General features: G+C 40.6%; 1 non-coding gene across 1 annotated transcript; it reads right to left on the bottom strand.

Moving 5' to 3' along the window:
- Positions 1-478: 478 nt before the first annotated feature.
- LOC115070672 lies at positions 479-600 on the bottom strand. Its single transcript, XR_003849824.1, has one exon. It is a non-coding gene; the product is annotated as a small nucleolar RNA SNORA26 (small nucleolar RNA).
- Between the last annotated feature and the right edge of the window lie 13,440 nt (positions 601-14,040).

Genomic DNA, 14,040 nt, shown 5'->3' on the forward strand with positions numbered 1-14,040 from the left:
TCTGAGACTTTACGAAAGCCAGGTTAATCAAGAGACCCATTCAGTTGTTTCCTAAGCTTGGAATTCTAGTCTCCTAGACTCAAGTGACCCAACTTCCCTGCATCTAGCTCTCTTCATTAGCAGTCTGTAAAAGCACACAAATGTATGTATCAGGATTTTATGTGTGTCAGCCCATTTGATTCAATTCAGTTATCACATGACCCCCTAAGAGGTATCATTAAATCCATTTACAGTTGAGAAAATGGGCTCAGAGAAATCCCATGGATGGAAAGTGGCTAAAGTCACCACCCTTTAGTAGTTTATATCTCCAACTATCTGGTGGCATGTGCTATTGGGCAGCACATTTTTAGGGCCCCGCTCTGTACTGGTTACTCCAGTGTTGCTATCTCTATCTACTTCAGCCAAATCAAGCACTGAAAAAAATATGTGTACACTCAATGCTGTGGTTCAGACATTGACTTCTTTTTTTTTTTCCCCCAGTTGTGACTGCAGACAGGATCCAAAGAGGAGGTGTACAGTCTCTTCTCTGGGTTTTATGGAGAGTTCCTTTACCCTTCTGTGTTAGCCTCTTAAAGTACTGTGTCAACCTTAAAAGGGCACAGGAAAGGGCAGAGACACTGACTTCCTTAGCTCTTTCCCTAAACATAATGACAAACACAGGGCACAGGAGCAGTAGTTGTTTTTTGAATGTCTTATAATTATTTGGTGATAAATCTTACCAAGAATGCATTAAAATGTCCTTCCTTTTGGACATAGTAATCTTGCTTTTTCAAAAATATCCTAAGAAAATAATTTTTAAAAAGCACTGAAACTTTGTTCACAAGTTTATGGATTTAACTATTTTAACTAGCTGGGAAAGTGAGTATGGTAACACACCTATAATCCCAACATTTGGAAGGTGGAGGCAGGGAGGGAGGGAGGGAGGGAGGGAGGGGAGGGAGGGAGGGAAGGGAAGGAAGGAAGGGACCATGACAGGGACTGGGATGCAGTCATCAATCTGATAAAGTCTCTGTCATCGGGCTAGGGCAGGGACGGCTTCCTGGAGAAAATGATACACAGGCTGAGTCAGTGGTAGGTGAGAGTTGGAGATGTTCCAGGCAGAAGCAACAGCATAAGAAAATTGTAAGAAGAGAGGTTACATAAGGGTCGTTCACCATGATCCGGAGGCTCCCTTTGTTCTATAGGGAAGACTCTTTCCCAGTGTATTCAGAATGGCCTTGTGTTCTCAGAGAAGGTTTTATGGTACACATCATCATGGAGGTAAGGGGGTAGACCACACTGAGTATTTGTCTAAGCTCTGAACCAACTCTGCTACAACCCATATTCTCTAGGAAGTGCTATTTAAGAGGGATTCTGCTGATGGAAGTTTGAAAACATTTTATTAGACAGATTGTGTTAAGCATAGGAGTAACAGTATCATGTGCATATACATATATATGTATGAATGTATGCATTTCTACTTACACAGACCATATATATAATATATATATATATGTATGTATTTTCAGGTAGATTACTCTGGCAGTTTTTCCAGCTGGTGTTTAATAACTATAAACAATTTAAATGTCCAATAATCAGAATGTGGTAAAATAATAATAGCCAAGAGCTATCATGTATTGAGTTCCTACAGTGTGCAAGCAAATGCCAGACATTTCTCCTATGTGATTTAACCTTGATAGAAATCACATTCAGTGTTATCAGTGTTCTGTAGATGTGAAAAGTGAGGCTTAATGAGGGTACATAGCTGGTTTTGTACCATCCAGCTTTAAGGACCAGAACTGAAGTTCCCTACCAAGTGTATGTTATTCTGCTGTCTGAACTATGGTAGGTAAATCCATGTGGAAAAATGTTATACAGCCCTTTGAAATCATATTTCCAAAGACTATTTGAGGGTATAGAGAAATAATGTCAAATAAAAAACCCTCAAACATGAAAAATATACATGTAGTCACTCATTAAATGTACCGAAATGTTAAAAATATTTATCACTGCAAGCCATTTCTATTTTATTTCGTATATTTTCCTTCCATTTTTTTTTGGGGCCAGGTGTGGTGGCACACTCCTTTAATCCCAGCACTCAGGAGGCAGAGGCAGGCTGAGTTCAAGGCCAGCCTGGTCTACATGATGAGTTCCAGGACAGCTGGAGCTACAGGGAGACCCTGTCTCAAAAAGACCAAAAAAAATAATAAGAATAATAAAAATAAATATTTATCACTGCAAGCCAGTTCTATTTTATTTCTTATATTTTCCTTCCATTTTTTTTTCTAAAACAAGAATGTGTTCCTTTAACTCTTGGGAGCATAACAGAAATCTATGATGAACTGCTGTCATCTTTTGAAACCTGGACCCAGAGGAGAACTGATTCTTCAGTGCATCTCTGTACAACCAGCAGATGACTGCATGTGTCAGGCATAAGGAAGCGAGCCTGTGCTGAGAATTAGCCATGTAACCTTGAAGTTAACATCTCTGGATCTCATTCTTTGCACTTAAATGAGGAAGCTTAAGCTAAATAGTCTTTACAGTTCCTAAAACCACTAAATTTTATAGTCTTTTTTTAGTGCAAATAAAATCAGGCAGAGGGGCATAAGGAGACCTATTAAATTATTGCCTTAGTTACATTTTCATCGGTGTTTAGGGGTGGCTCCTTTGATTGGGTCTCGGACATCTTATGATAGGACAGTGTACCCAATGAGTTCCATATTCGAGCACTGCTAGGCACTTTCAACAACAAAAAAATTCTCATCTTCATGAAGGCCTTTTGAGGTTAGCATTATTATCTCCATTTTTGATTATGTAAATCAAGGAAGGGGTCAAGGTCACAAAAGGTCTCTCCTGACATGTGGCTATATTCAAGTCCAACTGTTTCTTTGTGAATTCCTAGAATATTTTTAGTTCAGATATGTCATTATTTATTTGCTTATTTCTTATTTCAGTTATCTGCTGTATTAACTAACAAAAAGAAGAGGAAAACAATTCCTGTCCTCAAATAGAAATACATTCTTACAAGGAAACAATTCTGAAATTAAAATTGAGAATAATTTGTAACAGAGACAAATGGAAGCTTTTGACAATATCTCTTCATCCTTTCATGAGAGGAAAACAAAAGAACATTAATATGACATTGCAAATGGGGGCAGAAATAGTCACTTATCATTAGTATCAGGTTGTATTAATGAAAATTAACCCCAGAAGTGCTTGGCTAGGCAGTAAAAGCAGAGGCATCATTTGAACCCTGACAGATCCAGGGAAGTGACATCTTTCCTACCTGCATATGACCTTGAAAGGATAAATCAGTCCAGAGCCCCTCATTGTGCTAATCACTCTAATTATTACCACTGGAAACACTAGATAATAACTAAGTGCTAGCAAGAAAGTCGTGGCCCAGAATCATCTAATAACCAAAGGCTTCCCAGAGGAAATACATGCTGCTCACTGAACCTGGGCTGGCGCAGTTGTACAGCAAAGCATAAACACATGATTTCAGAGAGGATGGATTCCACAGCATAGGGTGTAAGCTCCAGATGAGATGACCATGTTTCATAAAGTAAGCACTGATGGAAAGAAACTGGCCATGAGCGTCTCACTACTAAAATATGAGGATTACTGGGAGGAGGAGTACATGAACACGCATGCACATGTGTGCTCATAGATAGGCTTAATGGGAAGCCATGAACATGCAGTCTTTAGGTAAAAAAAGAAAATTTAATTTATTCAGCTGCAACCCAGCCTGATTTCTTGAAATGTGACCTCTCACCTAGTAGTTATGGGCTATTTTTGGAGGGCTGTGTTTGAATAAGTGCATCCAGGATATTTTGAATGGCTACTGACTTTGACCTTGTTTTGATTGTGCTAGGAAAGTAAATTGAGCAAGCCCTCCCTTCCAAGAAGAAGCTTTAGGCACACATGATAGGCAAGCAACTCTACCATTGTTAATTTCTGAAGATTGATGTTGTCCATAAAGGGACTAAGTGGAACATGGCGTCTTGCTCATGACCCACACTGATTTGCCTTCTGTATCATATGAGGTGTAGGAAAAGGTCCATTGCTGATCCTGCTCAGACGGTGCTCTCTTCTACTATTCTGAGGTTCTGATTCTTTGAGGAAAAATACAATGAATCAGAAGTTGGTGAGTGACCTTTAAAATCAAATAACCTAAAAGTACCATTAAATTCTCTATTATTATGTTTGTTATGTAAATAACCTAGAATATATATGTCAAAGTACTTCGATTCCATTTTAAATAAAGCATAACATGATTTAGGGAGCCGTTACTGTTGGCAGGGTCAGAATCTGTGAGGACACGAAGGCGTGGTTCGTGTCACCAGGGGATCTTGTAAGCTAGCGAAGGGAAGACTAATGCATGAATTGTAATCAATTCAAGTGTAAGAGCCAATATGATCGTTTCTATGAGCAAGTTTTTTCAATCATTCAACAAGTATTGGCAGGCACTGTGCAAACTCTAAAAGTAAATTACTTTTTCTGGAAGGAATAAGGTCACAGAAGTTTTATAGAAGTGAAAATTCAACTTTGAAGAAGAGGTTAAAATTTGTCAGATAGAGAATTGGAGCAGGTGTGACAGATGATGTGATGAAGAAGGAAAATAGACAGGCAAATACCATGTATGTCTGGGAAATAGTAAGTAATAGGATGGGCAAGAGTCATAATGTGCTCTTAGAAAATATGGGTCTCAGGGCTGGAGAGATGGCTCAGTGGTTAAGAACACTGGCTGTTCTTGCAGAAGACCTGGGTTCGAATCCCAGCAACAACATGGCAGCTAACAACTGTCCATAAGTCCTGGCACTTGGGAGGCAGAAGCAAGTGGATCTCAATGAGTCTGAGGACAGCCTGGTCTACATAGCAAGCCTCAGATTAGCTGGGACTACTAAGTAAGACCCTGTCTCAAACAAAAACAATGTAACATGTTTTTGTTAACATTATAAGACAATACATCTGTCCACGGAGCAAAAGAGGAGAGGAAACTCAATAGGAGGCTTTTGCAAAATCTCAGACAAGAGGAAGTCAACCTGAGATGGTGAACAAAAAGGATAAGTGGGTGCAGAAGAAATGCAGGATGCATAACCCACAAAACAGGGAACCTATTTGGGTGTGGGGCTGGAAGAGCACAGGATTGCAAATAGCTGTGCTCAAGTATTGCCATCAGCAGCCCAGCCATTGGACATCGTGTCAATGGGTTGGCTTTTCTCCACAACTCTGGGGAGCTCAGTGTAGTACCTTCCTCTGCCGTGTAGGGCCCTGTGTGTTTGCTTCCTTTCCACCTTCAGTCATCTGTAAAGGGTGTGCAATTCTTCCTGTTTACCAAGAGCTTACACTGTGATCCTTCTAAGGCACTTGCCCTTCAGCAGACTTCTAAGCTTTAAGGTAAAGACAGAAAACTTGAAGATGGAAGTCTCTGGTGTTAGTTAATCATTTTCTAAAGTGTTGCCTTCTGTGTATAGTATTACTTCAAAACAAGCTTAAATGTTTCTGGAAGGAATTCCCATAGCCCAGTTTTGCTAGTTCCTGTAGCCAATCAGCAGGTCTCCCCTAACACATCTTTAGTCTTCCCGTTTTAGTCTTTTTTTTTTCTGCCCACGGTGTTTTCCAGATCAAGCTTATTGGTCCTTATATTATGATTGGGCAGGAAGAAGCATTTTGTTCTCATATGTCATTTACTTCAAACTTTGCCTTGGTCTAGCCTTGTCTCATGTCAGGGGTAATATCAAAATTAAAGAATAATTCTTTACAACTGTCACTAGTAGGCATGATGAACACCAGCCAAAAGTAACTATTGGGGCCATCTCAGACATTCAGATGAATATTGGCTCAGGTTCTGGCACCTGAGTTATTACAGAATCCGTTGCAAGTGAGGATGGACCAACACACCTATAAGGAAGAATTGCATCCAGTCGTTTACAAATTAGATTAAAGCAAAAGGAACAATAAAAGACAATCCACTGAGCTGTCACTGAATTTCCAGAAGTTCCTGATGCCAGTCCAGTAGCTACTGAACTCAGCTGTTTCCTGGGCAAAACAGGAAGGAGCTGTGGAGACTCATGATGTGGTGCACCTCCCTGACTTTCACCTGTCTCCCTCTGAATGGAGTCCTTCCTCCCTGCCTTTGACACGCTCTAAGGAAAGGCAGCAAAGATGCCACCCACTCCCTGTCCTGCTGCCCTCAACTCCCACACACAGCCCCAGGCAGCAGATCCCTGACCCAGCAGGGCTGTGTGTCACGGCAAGCTGGCCTGGCTCTCATTAATTCCCAAGATTATCCACTCCCCCTTTTGCTTGAGAGATCCAAATAATATTAAATACCACCCATAAGGTTGCAGCTGTCCCTAGAAATGGAATTCTAATTGAATTCCTACTGCTCCTTTAAGAGCCAACTTAAATGTCACCTCTAAATAATAACTGCTGACATTTGCTCAGTGCTTACTCTGAGCCAGGCACTTTGCTAAGGGCTTCTTGGGGATTTTCTCATTTCATCCTCAAGAGGAAGGAAGAAGGAAGGAAGGAAAAGAAAGGGAAGAAGGACCCACTGTAAGGTAAGTACTAGCATTATATTCCCATTTTACAGATGTGAAACTGACAAATAACTTGTTGAATGCTTCATAGATGGTCGATTGGAGAGTCAGTGGTACAACTGGGGAAGCAGTCATGGAGGTTCATGTGCTGTTACATAGTAGGCATTCAATAAGTGACTTGATGTCCTGACAGTCTGTTTCCCTGTGCACTGTGTTCTGAGCACATTCTCTATAGTAGTCCTCACATTTGCAAGGTCTCACCCAGCACTTGTCATCCTAAACTCAACAATTACTACTCCACTCCCCCAAACCTGACTCCACACCTGCCACATTATAGATGTGCAATAAACATTTGCAGAAGGATGAAAGAAAATAAACATCCTTTTATATTTTGAGGTTGGAAAACTACAGCTTTGAAATAAAAGAAACTGTCACTTTCAACTTTACTAGTCAGATTAAAGCACCAGGTTTGCAACCCCAATTTCACCATTTACTGGCCAAGTGACTACCATGCCTGTCACCTTACTTTGAGCCTCAGGGTCCATGACTTAAAATTGGCTCTGTCTTTTGGAGTTATGACATACAGGTGTGAAACCCAGCAAGATGCCTACTAGTCAGTGTCCTAGTTAGTTTTTATTGTCAACTTAATACAAACTAGTATCAGCTGGGAAGAGAGAAGCTCAACTAAAGGATTTCCTCCAGATTGGCGTGGGGCCATGTCTGTTGAGACATTGTCTTGATTGGTAATTGATGTAGCAGGGCCCACTCACTGTGGGCAGTACCAGCCCTAGGCCTGGACTGTGTACTAAAGGTAGCTGAGTGTAATTTCCTCCACAGTTTTTGCTTCAGTTCCTGCATGAGCCCCTGTCCTGACAACTCTCAATAATGGGTTGTGACCTGGAAGAGTAAGCCACAGAACCCCTTTCCTCCCCCCAGTTTACTTTTGATCATGATGTTTCTCATAGCAACAGAAATGAAACTGGACCAGTCAGTAATGGTTGTCTGTTTACTGTTGATTCGGAGAGGAGGTTGACATCCTAGAGAGAAAAATGGATCCATCTCTAATTCATACCATATTTCAGGAGGCCAAGAACTGTTCTGAGTGATTAGGCCACACGTCTCAACGTTAAAGCGTGGTGTAGGCATACTTGTTTATGTCTCTATTTTATGCTGCTTTTCCGAGATGAGTATCTGTGTGGATGTATAATGCAAATGCAGTGTGCTGTGGCCAGTCAGCCTAGTTCACACATCTGCTCTTTTCTCTCCCTCCTGCCCCCTCCCAGGAGCACTCGTTCCTTCCCCATGCTCTCCCTCCAACACCTTCATCTGCCTGTCACTTTTCGAAGACAGGCTCCTCCGAATGAAATCTCTGCTTTCTTTGTTTTCGTGGTTTCCATTTTGTATCCTAAAATATTCACTCCAAGTTCCGCTTGACAGACGTCCCTAATCTAATCTCCACGTCTGCTTTCTAATTTTCACAGTCAGGATAAAACAAATAGGTTGGAGTTAATTGCCGGAGCAGCGGGCCGGAGCTCTGAGCTGTGATTTATGAGCTGAGTGCAGGCGCTCTGCAACACATTTTTCTTAATTTATTTTTAATGAGTCTCTCAATTAATTTTCTTGGAAACATCTTAATGATGTTGGAGGCGGGTGTTAATGAGGTCTGCACAGCTCCTAATTTTGCATATTTTAAAGTGCCTCGTGTCGTCTTGCACCCTTTCTTTCCATCTTAAGAAGAGATGAGGGGAGAGATTATTGTTGAATGGAGAATTTTCACTCTTTATGCCTCAGTTTCTGCTTAACCTTTCAGACATTTTGGGTTTATGGCGTGTCTCAGAGGGATCACTTGCACACCGCACCCTTCCCCCACCCTTGCTATCTCCAGGCTCCCTGAGTCTGAGGAGCTGAAGCTAAAGAGAGGGGGAAGAAGCATAGTTCCCAGGGAATGGAGAGTTCTGGGAGACAGTAACTCTGAGTGAAGACACCCAAAGGGTGCTGTTGCATGTGATCCGACCTTTCCTAGAGCAGTGGGTAGGAGGAAACTGCAATCTATGAGCAACTGTGTTCCAGCCATTTTTGTTGAGAGCCCCATGTCCCCAGAGGTCTCTGAGGACCTTGGAGTACCACATCCCCAGGGTTGCAGGCTGTCTACCTTACATTCTTGTAAGGCCTGGAGAAAAGTGCCCCCAGCATAGACTCCCAACATTCTCTGTGCCAAGGTCAGCCTCCAATAAGTCATTAAATGTATATAAAAAATTCAAAGTAATGGATCAAAGAAGGAAAAGCCAATTTTACTGGCTAAAAACCATCACTATTAAAATTATGCTGTTAGGGGCTGAAAAGATGGTTTAGTGGTGAGAACACTGGCTACTCTTGCAGAGGACCCAGGTTCAGTTCCCAGCACCCACATCTCCACTTCCAGGGGATCCAACACCCTCTTTTGGCCTCCACAAGCATTGCATGACATGGGTGCACTTAAATACATGTAGGCAAAACACTCATACAGATGAAATTAAATAAATACTTTTTTATTATGCTGGTTCTTACTATACATTTTCCTATTCATCAACATTTGGTTTTATACATTTGTGATGATACTGAATATCAATTTTCCATTATACATTATTAATAATAAACTCATTTTAAACATCATTTTAATGATTAATATTCTACTCTGCAGATTTGTCAGTTACTAAACCATTCCACTGTACTAGATATCTAAGCTAATTCTCACAAATATTTTATAAGGAATCTCTTTACAGAACACTAAAAACAGAAATACTTTTTGTGAAGTAAGTTGAGAAATTACTGATATAGAGTATAATTCCTTTTAAACCTTCAAATATATGCTTCTAAGTTTCTTTCTACTCTAAAGGTTTGTGTCAGTTTACGTCCAATGGAAAAACAGAAGCATGTATTGGTCTAGAGTATCACACGTACAAAACAGCAGCTAGACTGGCAGATTTGAATGCATTTCTTTAATTTCTTCACACAGTCCCTCTTGGGGTGATATTTCAGTGAACCCCTTATTGACCTTAAATGAAAGAGACTATGTCACAAGAAGTTTGAAGCCAAGTGACCCATCCATTCATTACCCATTCTTGTTCTCCCTGTGGTCCCCCATAAATGTATCAAGCCCTCGTCACCTCTCTGTTGGTGAGTCCAAAACCATATTTCATCCCTCCTCTTGTGTGGAAGGCCAGCCTCAACTCTCAGGGTGTCTTGGCTCTGCTTGGATCTGCACAGTGGCCTCTCTGGCTCAGTGTCTTCTCATTCAGCGTCCTCATCTTGATGAAGATGCCCTTCAAGCAGTTGCCATAGGCCCCAGACAAGGAAGTCTTCTGCAGGGCAGCCCCACACATATGTACTCAATGTGCCAGTCCTGTGGGCTATGCCTGCCCACACCTCCATGACCACTTTGTTGCTGCAGTACCACCTCAGACCTCTCTCTCTTACTGGACTTGCACCTAAACCTTCCAACTTGCTTCTGCCTGCAGCCTTTCCCTCTGCATTTTAGCCTTTTCAGTGCCAGAACATTGTCGTTCTAACACAAGCAAAGGGCCACATAGTGACTGTCTCCTCCTTACATGTGGAACATAATCCACAATCACATGCAATGAAGGGCTTCACCCATTTCTCAAATGTACCATTTGCTTTATTCAGGCTGTTTCCAAAACTTGGGATGCCCTTTACCCATTCCCACAGAGCCCTCCTCTGTGAAGCATAGTCACTGGCAAGGCTTCGCCATGCCTGGTGCAGACCTTTCACATGCATAGCTGTCTAAGGAATTTTGGAATCCACCTGCCTCTGCCTCCCAAGTGCTGGGATTAAAGATGCGTGTTAGCACAGCCAGTTTATATTTGAAATTTTAAAGAACTCTTCAACTGGATATTAAATGGTTATGACTTTTTTTAAAAAACTTCATCCTAGGGGGCAGTGAGAATAGTTTCTCAAAACATGTTTATTTTCCTGTGGACTCCATTAATTTATCGCTGAACATCTTTTAAATTTGTTCATATTTATTTAGTATTGGGGTATGGTTAGAGGGCAACTTGCAAGTATTGGTTCTTTCCTTCTACCGTGTGAGTTCCCAGGGTCAAATTCAGACCATCAGGCTTGGTGGCAAGTGCCTTTGCCCACTGAGCCATCTTGCCAGCCCTGGACATTTAATTTTTACTGCTGAATCATTGTTCTTCTTTGTGCTCAGTATATTGACAAGACATAGTCCCTGATAAAGGGCCACAGATTCTGTTTCATGGCTAATGGTTTAGTTGGGATTCTTTACCCAAATGTGTACCCAAATATCTAGTAGTCTTATAGTTAAAAGAGGATTTTTCAAGAATTATCTTGACATTTCAAAAAAGCCATCTGACCAACAGCAGTAGTTCAACCACAGATGTGTATTTCTAGTCTTTATCCTCAAACATTTTTCAAATAAATTAACAAAGTAAAAATGAATCCATGGCATTAAAGAGCGAATGTTTTCAAGATGTTTTTTAAAAAATATTTTATTGATTCTTTGAGGATTTCATACAAAGTATTTTGAGTATATTCAGATCCCTTCCCTCATCTCCACCCCTACCCTACTATCCATCCTTATTATTATATTTCTATTTGAAAGGCCTATAGAGTCTAATTTGTGTCCTCAAATGCTCTTGGGTGTGAGTCCATCTCTTGGAATCTGGTCAGCCTATGAAAATCACACCTTTAAATAAAACTGACTCTCCTCCCAGAAGCTATCAGTTGCCAGTAGCTCCTTAATCTGATTGGGGCTTCTTGCCCACATCCCCCATCCATGCTGGATTTTTGTCTGGCTTGGGCCTACACAGGTCTTGTGCATGCTGTCACAAATGCTGAGGATCATATATACAATTGCCTTGTCATGTCCAGACAACATGGTTTCCTTGTATTCATCCATCACCTCTGGCTCTTTCAATCTTTCTGCCCCCTCTTCCACAATGATCCCTGAGTCATGGGAGGAGAGGGTGAAATATTGGTGTCCCCTTTAGGGCTCCACAGTCTCATATTCTCAGAACATTGACTAGTTGTGGGTCTCTGTGTTAATCATCATCTGCCACAAGGAGAAACTTCTCTGGTAAGAGATGAAAGATGCACTTATCTAGGGGTATAACAATAAGTCATTAGGAGTTGTTTAATACTATATGTTTCTTTAGCAAAATAGCAGTAGTGGGATCTCCTCTACGGCCTGTAACCTGTCCAGCCACATGTTCTTGGTCCTGATAACAGTGACAGGTATAGGATCCATATTGTGTAGTGGACCTCAAATCCAGGCAGAAGGTGATTGGTTACTCCCATAATATTCATGCCATTATTGCATCAGTGGGCATATTTTGCCAGGCCAGTCATTATTGTAGCTCACAGGGTTCACATCTGGGCAAGGTTAATGATCACTTTTCTCTTCCTATAGCATGCTTAGCACCTTGTAGTACTATGAAAGCTAGCCAGTTTGAGATGAAGCTTTGAGGTGAGCACTAGCTTGATTTCTTGTTTGTTCTATGACTCACATATGCAATGTCTTCAGCAATAGGGTCTTACCATCAAGTTCTGGCAGGTAACCAAGAACAATGGCATAGCCAGTATTGTTTGAAAGTCAATGGGACCTGCTCCCCCCACTTTGCCAACAACTCCTAAAGAGGTAACCCATTCCTGGAATTAGGCTTTTTATTTGCTAGCCTTTAGTGTCTGGTAGGGTCATTGAACCCCCAATATAAGGTAACTATATTTAAACTTTAATATATATATATGCATGCCTCTATAGTATTAGGTTTCCATATGACTTTTTCAAAAAGCCTTTAGTGGGCTGGAGAGATGGTTCAGTGGTTAAAAGCACTGGCTGCTCTTGCAGAGGGCCCCTGGTTTGGTTCCTAGCACCCACATAGCAACTAACAATAGTCTGTAACTTCACTTCCATGGGATCCAGTGCCTTCTTATGACCTCCAAGGGTATTGCATGATATGGGGCAGTTGCATATATGCCAGCAAACACTTATACATGTAAAATTTTTGTAAAAATCAAAAAGCCTATAGTGTTAATTATTCAGCCCCTGCCCTCCCATTCCCCTCCCCACCTATCCCTTCCAATACCTTTCTTCCACTTTCCCTCTTTATACACTGCATCCTATCTCCCTTCCCATGACTCCCCCCACCATGGCCCCTTATTAGTTTCCTGACCTCAATGGATTTTCCAATTGAAACACACCTACCTAAAGATTCAAATCTAGCTTCCATTTATGGGAAAGAACATGAGACGTTTGTCTTTCTGGGTCTGGATTACCTCAGTCAAGATGATTGCTTCCTGTTCCATCCATTTACCCATGAAACAGAAAAACTCAAAGTATTTCCACCAAAATTGGGAGCAAGACAAGGTTCCCCATTTTTTCCATTCCTGTTCAATACAGTGCTTGAGGTTTCAGCTAGAGCAATAAGTTAAGTGAAGTAGATAAAGAGGAGACAAATTGGAAAGGGAGAAGTCAAAGTACCCTTATTCACAGATGATATGACTCTATACATGAAAGATCCCAAATATTCCACCCCAAAAATTTCTACAGCTTCAGCATAGTGGCATGATGCAAAATAAACACAGGAAAACCAGTAGCCTTCCTATATACCAACAACATATTGAGAAAGAAACCAGAGAAATGATCCCATTCACAATAGCCTCAAAAAAACATAAAATACCTTGGAACAAATCTAACGAAGGAAGTGAAGGACTTGTATGAGAAAAACTTTAAGACATTGAAGAAAAAATTGAAGACGATAGTAGAAGATGAAAAGACCTCCCATAATCATGGATCAGGAGGAGTAATATTGTAAAAATGGCCATCCTGCTGAAAGCAATCTGCATATTCAATGTAATCCCCATTCCAGTTCCAACACAATTATACCCAGAATTTTAAAAAATATTCTCAAATTTCATATGAAAACACCAAAAAGAAAAAAAAAAACAGGATAGCCAAAACTACCTGGAGCAGTAGAAGAACAGTAGGCATCACCATTGCTGATCTCAAATTATACTACAGAGCTACAGTAATAAAAACAGCATGGTAGTGGCATAAAAACAGACACATTAATCAGTAGAATAGAATTGAGGACCCAGATTTAAGTCCATGCCCTTATAGCCACCTGATTTTTTAATTATTTATTTAATAACCATATAATTAGAAGAAGCATTTCATGACAACAGATTGACATATTCAATAACAATTACCAGAACTAAGATGCATCTGTTTCAAGATTGGTTGTACATTTTTAGGTTTACAGTTGAATTAATACAGTTATAAAATATTGTACTCAGTAAACCCTATAAGACATAAAATTGAGGTTTTAATCTTTAAAAAAATTTCTATTTCATTATTAAAATACACAGTTTCATACAGAAAAATTCATTTTTAATGCAATTAACACTTAGATGTTTGCACATGCATTTCTAATCTCTATATATCTGATTATTACTAGTCACAGTCGGTTACTTTCTGAGCTTCTTGGCATCTAAATGT

The sequence above is a fragment of the Nannospalax galili genome, unplaced genomic scaffold (assembly GCF_000622305.1).
Source record: "Nannospalax galili isolate Female #2095 unplaced genomic scaffold, S.galili_v1.0 scaffold56, whole genome shotgun sequence".
Classification (NCBI taxonomy): domain Eukaryota; kingdom Metazoa; phylum Chordata; class Mammalia; order Rodentia; family Spalacidae; genus Nannospalax; species Nannospalax galili.